Source organism: Anguilla anguilla, chromosome 11, assembly GCF_013347855.1.
Source record: "Anguilla anguilla isolate fAngAng1 chromosome 11, fAngAng1.pri, whole genome shotgun sequence".
Taxonomy (NCBI): domain Eukaryota; kingdom Metazoa; phylum Chordata; class Actinopteri; order Anguilliformes; family Anguillidae; genus Anguilla; species Anguilla anguilla.
This window is the reverse complement of record NC_049211.1, coordinates 44503252-44510161: the sequence shown is the minus strand read 5'-3', so window position 1 is coordinate 44510161 and position 6910 is coordinate 44503252. Positions and strand designations below refer to the sequence as shown.

The window sequence follows — 6910 nt, the reverse complement described above, 5'->3', positions numbered from 1 at the left end:
TAAAAAGTGTGTTTACTCTCAAACCTAAGGGTCCAAGAGCAAATAAGAGGCCCAAAGCAAAGTATCAGTTCAGGATAGTCACGTATATGATGACTGTAACCCACCTAAAGGGTCACTTAGCAGTAGGTAAATATTTTCAGGTTAAAGCTAGGTTCGTAAGGAGAGGTTATGAATGAAGAGATGGACACAATGAACAACCGGAGCCAGAAAGTAAGTGCAAAATGGTTAGAACTGTATTAAAGAAAACGTAATGACAATATGTAAAGCTTATCACATTCAAACACATTCATTTGTCTTCATATCAATGTCCTGAGTGTTGTAACTGTATTCACTGTCCATTCAGTTCTGAATGTCTTCTGTTCAGTCTGGTTCAGTTCAATTGGTCAAGTTCAATTTAGTTAGTTTCAAGTCAGTATTGTTGGTTGGGTGTACCCTTTTTACAAAAAATAAAGTATCAAATAAAATTGTGTAATTTCTCAATCACAATCCTACCACACCAGAGTGGGGTTGGGAGAAACAAGGGGTATCAGGGGGTTCTTCCTCAATGGATGAAGATGAATCAAGTTGATCAAGCTGGTCGGCTCGCCATCTCCCTCGTCAGGGAGAGAATCCTAGGTTCACAGGTTTCTTCTCAGGTATCCAAAAAACCCAGCCTGTATGACAACAGGCTATTATAACAACTGAATACTTTTCTCAATCTTAGTTTTTTTCTTTAAGGCATCATTGTAACCTCAAAAGTGTAAAAGTGTTACTAATAAACCAAATAGTACACTTTATAAATGTTCAACTGTACAGTTTCATTTTATCAAATATTCTATCACTCTTTAACCATTAATCATGAATTATGAGCAAGGTATTTTCCATATAGTCGATCAAGATGGCGCCGCGGATGGCTGCCTCGGTGTGTTGGTGCGCATTGTTTTGCCTTGTTTTGTTTGTAAATTCAGTGTTTTGCGATAGCATCCGGAACTCTTTCACCAGGGAAGAGCTCATGAATATCAGGGTAACAACTCCTGTGGATTTATTTCCGAACATTCTCATCACATCTGCGGAATTACTGGTCACTTTTGTCAAAGGTACGCTCACCCTTGTTCACGCAGTGAAACGCCGGAGGAGAGGGAAACGTGCCGGTGCGCTCGTGCGTCTCCGCAGACGCGGTCTACGCACTCCGTTACCGGGAATATTTCTATCTAACGTGCGATCGCTGTGCAATAAACTGGACGAACTCCAGCTACTGGTGGATAAAAACAGAGACTTTTCAACATCTTCCGTTTTGTGCTTCACGGAAACTTGGCTGTGTGGATCGATACCGGACTCTGCGCTGCAGCTGGCAGGCTTTCAGCTATTCAGAGCGGATCGCGACACAGAGCGCTCCGGCAAAATGAAAGGTGGAGGTATTTGTTTTTATACAAACAGTGGCTGGTGTAAAGATGTTACAGTGATTATGCAGCACTGTTCTCCTGTTCTGGAAACTTTTTTCATCAACTGCAAACCCTTCTACTCCCCCCGCGAGTTCGCTTCATTCATTCTGGTCGGTGTTTACATTCCACCGCAAGCCCTCGTGCAGGAGGCACAGCGTACGCTCGCCGACCAGATACTGTGTGTGGAGCGGACAAACCCGGACTCTTTCGTTATCGTCCTCGGCGACTTTAACAAAGGGAATCTCAGCCACGAACTGCCTAAATACCACCAGTTGATTAAATGCCCGACCAGAGAGGAGAACACTTTAGATCACTGCTACAGTACAATCAACCGTGCCTATCACGCCGTCCCCCGCGCTGCACTGGGACACTCTGACCACATCATAGTCCACCTGATTCCTGCATACAGGCAGAAATTAAAACTCTGCAAACCTGTTGTGAGGACATCTAAGAAGTGGACCAGTGAAGCTATGGAGGATCTTCGCACGTGCTTGGACTGCACTGACTGGGATGTTTTCAGGACTGCTACCATCAGTCTGGATGAGTACACAGAGGCTGTGACATCATACATCAGCTTCTGTGAGGACAGCTGTGTACCATCACGCACCAGGGTTATCTACAACAACGACAAACCCTGGTTTACAGCTAAACTCAGACAGCTAAGGCTGGCAAAGGAGGAAGCATTTAGGAGTGGGGACAAGGACCGGTTTAAAGAGTCTAAATACAGGTTTAGCAAGGCGGTGAGAGATGCTAAACGACTGTACTCTGAGAAACTCCAACAGCAGTTCTCAGAAAACAACTCGGCCTCTGTCTGGAAGGGCCTCAGACAGATCACCAACTACAAACCGAAAGCCCCCCACTCCACTAATGACTTGCGCCTGGCCAACGACCTGAATGAGTTTTACTGCCGATTTGAAAGACAATGGGACAGTCCTGACACCATCCCCCGTGAACCCATTCACCAGCTCCAGACCACCAGCTCCTCCTCCCCCATCTCAGCAGGAGCCCGGGCCTCTCTACAATCACCCACCTCAGAGGCCCCCTCCCCCTCCCCTATCACAATGACGACTCTCTCCCTCCTGGAGAGGGACGTTAACAGACTATTCAAGAGACAGAACCCCCGCAAAGCAGCTGGACCAGACTCTGTCTCTCCCTCCACCCTGAAGCACTGTGCCGATCAGCTGTCTCCGGTGTTCACAGACATTTTTAACACCTCACTGGAGACATGCCACGTACCAGCCTGCTTCAAGACCTCTACCATTATCCCCGTCCCCAAAAAAACAAGGACCGCAGGACTCAATGACTACAGACCCGTCGCCCTGACCTCTGTGGTAATGAAGTCTTTTGAGCGCCTTGTACTGTCCCACCTCAAAACCATCACGGACCCACTCCTGGACCCCCTGCAGTTCGCATACAGAGCCAACAGGTCTGTGGACGATGCTGTAAACATGGCCCTCCACTTCATCCTCCAGCACCTGGACACTGCAGGAACCTATGTCAGGATCCTGTTTGTGGACTTCAGCTCCGCCTTCAATACCATCATCCCGGCTCTACTACAGGACAAGCTCTCCCAGCTGCACGTGCCTGACTGCACCTGCAGGTGGATCACCGACTTCCTGTCTGACAGGAAGCAGCACGTGAAGCTGGGGAAACACGTCTCCGACTCCCGGACCATCAGCACCGGCTCCCCTCAAGGCTGCGTCCTTTCTCCTCTACTCTTCTCCCTGTATACCAATAGCTGCACCTCCAGTCATCAGTCAGTCAAGCTCCTGAAGTTTGCAGACGACACCACTCTCATTGGACTCATCTCTGGTGGGGATGAGTCTGCCTACAGGAGAGAGATTGAACATCTGGTGTCCTGGTGCAGCCATAACAACCTGGAGCTCAACGCCCTAAAGACAGTAGAGATGGTAGTGGACTTCAGAAGGAACGCAGCCCCACCCGCCCCCATCACCCTGCATGACTCCCCAGTCGACACTGTGGAGTCCTTCTGCTTCCTGGGCACCATCATCACCCAGGACCTCAAGTGGGAGCTGAACATCACCTCCCTCACCAAGAAGGCTCAGCAGAGGATGTACTTCCTGCGGCAGCTGAAGAAGTTCAACCTGCCAATGACAATGATGGTGCACTTCTACACTGCCATCATTGAGTCCATCCTCACCTCCTCCATCACCATCTGGTACGCTGCTGCCACTGCCAAGGACAAGGGCAGACTGCAGCGTATCATTCGCGCCGCTGAGAGGGTGATTGGCTGCAATCTGCCATCCCTCCAGGACCTGCACACCTCCAGGGCCCTGAGGCGGGCAGGAAAGATTGTGGCCGACCCCTCCCACCCTGGACACAAACTCTTGCAAACACTCCCCTCCGGCAGGAGGCTGCGGTCCATCAGGACCAAAACCTCACGTCATAAGAACAGTTTTTTCCCGACTGCAGCTGGCCTTATCAACAAGGCCCGGGACCCCCACTGATGCCACTGTCACTGTACTGTTATCCTGACCCCCACGGACACCAACAGACAGCACCTGTACTTAAAACCACTTTATCCCCTTGCACTATTGTTATTGTTTTGCACTATGTTTATGTTATGTTATGTTATGTTATGTCTGTTATGTTTTTTACTGCACTATTGTTCATCTTACTCTATTTATCTTATTTTATGTTCACTGTTACGCACCACCTGACCAAAACAAATTCCTTGTATGTGTAAACCTACTTGGCAATAAACCCGATTCTGATTCTGATTCTGATTCTGATTCTGATGTAACTATAGCAAATAATTTTTTAAACCATGAACTCAATATAAATACATGGCAATAAACCTTTAACAATCAAGTAAATCATTAGTTGATTGTAAAATCATTTAAATGCATGTGAACTAACCCTCTTGCACTGTCATGCACAATAGAAGATATGGCTACATCATATACCCAAATGTAGCGCACTTGCTAAGCGCTAGTGCATGGTTTCTAACAGTACTGCATTAGCTAACTTCATTTAAGTGCATAGGCTCAACTAATAGCCACCTTGAATGAGCTATAGCCTACTTAAAATTAACACAAGGTTATTACATGGCACATTCATACACATGTTACATAGCACATTCATACACGTATGATACAATAACAGTGCGATTCACGCTTTCAAATAGCAACATTCAACTTTATATGAGAGAAACTCAATAGCTATACATACCACGTGTGGCTAATGCTATTTTCAAGGAAACACGGAGTTAATAACACACGTGTTGCTGCTACAATGGCGATATTTTAGCTAAATTTCAAATTTAAACTCGCTGAAATCCCAAAGGAAGAAACTGAAGTGTGCAAACTGAAAAATATTAAACGCCACGTGTGGCTAATGCTATTTTCAAGGAAACACAGAGTCAATAGCACACGTGTTGCTGCTACAGTTACGATACTTTAGCAAATTTAACATTTAACTTACCAAGATCCCAAGGAAAGAGATTGAAGTGTGCGATCTGGAAAATATTTGGTCCGTGGGTCATTTACGGAGCTACTCTTTAGGTTTACTGCTTAAATTAACGATTATGATTTGTTACTTCTAATCGTCTTTTTCTTTCTCCCGTTCTCCCCTCTTGCTGTGCGACAAACAGTCTCAACCAAGTCCCTGGGAGTGGGCGGGGCTAACTATTTTCCAGAATGATCTTAAGACATTACTGCCTGTTACAGCCAATAAAACTAATTAGGGACGCAAAACAAGTCCTCCTAACAGTTAGGTAGGGAGCCTCCCTTTTCTTAAAGCTACAGGACTCTTTTAAAACGTTGCTATTTTTCTAACGGGTTACATGATGTTTCGGCTTAAGTGGGTGATTAGGAAAACAATACTGTCGACTCGGCAAATACTCCTCAATAAGGACTTTCAAGTAGGCCATCTGACTAGTTGCAATGGCAGGAGCACAAACAATTTCAACTTTTTGCCTTAGCAGCAACACAAATTGCCAAACTTCATTTTCAACTGGATTTTAAATTTTGTCCCCAATCAAGAGAGGCAGAAGTCTAAGGAAACACCAATTCTGGACAGCATGTCCACTCAATTTCTCACTTCCTGGATTCATTTCGCATGGCTTATTGCTGGCGTCATCGCCGAGGTACCTGAAGTGATTAAGCTGTCCATTCAGTTCTCTATACGTGAAGAATTTCTGATTTGTGACAAAATGACTTAGGTATAGAGCGAAGTCATATGCGACGATACCCTCAAATAAGTCATGGCCCAGACAAGGAGGCAGACCAAGTTGGCACACATGGAAGTGGGTTAATTTGATAAATTTGGAATCAAATCAAATTTAATTCCCAGTGACAGTTTTGATGTACTTACGTTATGCTGCATGCTGTGCTGCACGCTGTCTTTGTATGATGCAATTGTTTTCTTTTCACCTGTTGTGAAGGGAGATGACAAAAATTGAGCATGGCCAACAGTACATAATAGAGCCCGACCGATGCCAGATTTTTGGGTCCGGTGCCAATCCCGATTTTGGGGAGTCCTAGCCCACCGATTACCGATGTTTTGACCGATATTTTGTCAAAAAGTGCAACATTTTCAAATCAATTTGAAAAACTTATATTTTATTAAAGTTTCTATATTTAAGAACATTTAACTTATAAGCAAACAAAAATTTTTTTTTAATAAACACACAAAACTTTTTAGATAAAAAAAGGTAAAGATGATATTAAATTAAATATACATATTAACACTATATTTAAGTGTGTGAAATCAAAATAACTCCACACCTTGCTTTTACTCCTTTCTTTTCCAACATCTATAAAAAAATTAATGTAAAAAATCCCTTTTCCAGTTTCAAACATGTATTTTTATGATTATTATTATTATTATTGTTGTTATTATTAATTTGTTATTATTATTTCTTAGTATCTATTCTCAGTACATTAATTATATTTTCTTATTTTATTCCTACTAAGACTATCAAACGAGCTTCCCTGTCCATAAGAATTAGACGGTGAAAATAACTACAATGCGCTCTGACGCGTGACTAGATGACACACTCGCTCGCAATAACGCATTAGCTATGACACAGCCTCGTTATTTCTTATTATATTTTCTCAGTAAGTTAAATTAATTATATTTTCTTATTGTATTTTCTTATATGTATGAGCTTTCGTGCAGGTTACCCGCGCTAACTATTGGTTGATTCAGTTCTCCAACAGCAATCCTTCTCTCATGTTATCACGACAAAGCTAGATAACATGGCTTAAAATGATTCATGTTCGAAGTGTTTTATCTGCTTTTTTACTGTCTGGTTAGCTTGCTACGATGACGCGTGACAAGATGACACTCGCTTGCAATCACGCCTTGGCTATTTACAAAACATCATATAGTAGCTAATATCATTATCTCAGATAAAAAACAACAAAAAAAAAACAAATGTGTGACACATTCAATCACCATTTTATTTTGGCTGGTTATTTATTTGAGAATACAGCGATGTCCTCTGGAAATGTAGATCCTACGCT

The 6910-nt window shown here is 43.5% G+C and overlaps 1 long non-coding RNA gene across 1 annotated transcript; it reads right to left on the bottom strand.

Annotated features, from left to right (window-relative positions):
- Positions 1 to 210: 210 nt before the first annotated feature.
- On the bottom strand, positions 211 to 5750 carry LOC118207994. Its single transcript, XR_004761492.1, has 2 exons — positions 4866 to 5750; positions 211 to 653 (listed from the first exon to the last, which is right to left on the bottom strand). It is a non-coding gene; the product is annotated as an uncharacterized LOC118207994 (long non-coding RNA).
- Positions 5751 to 6910: the final 1160 nt, after the last annotated feature.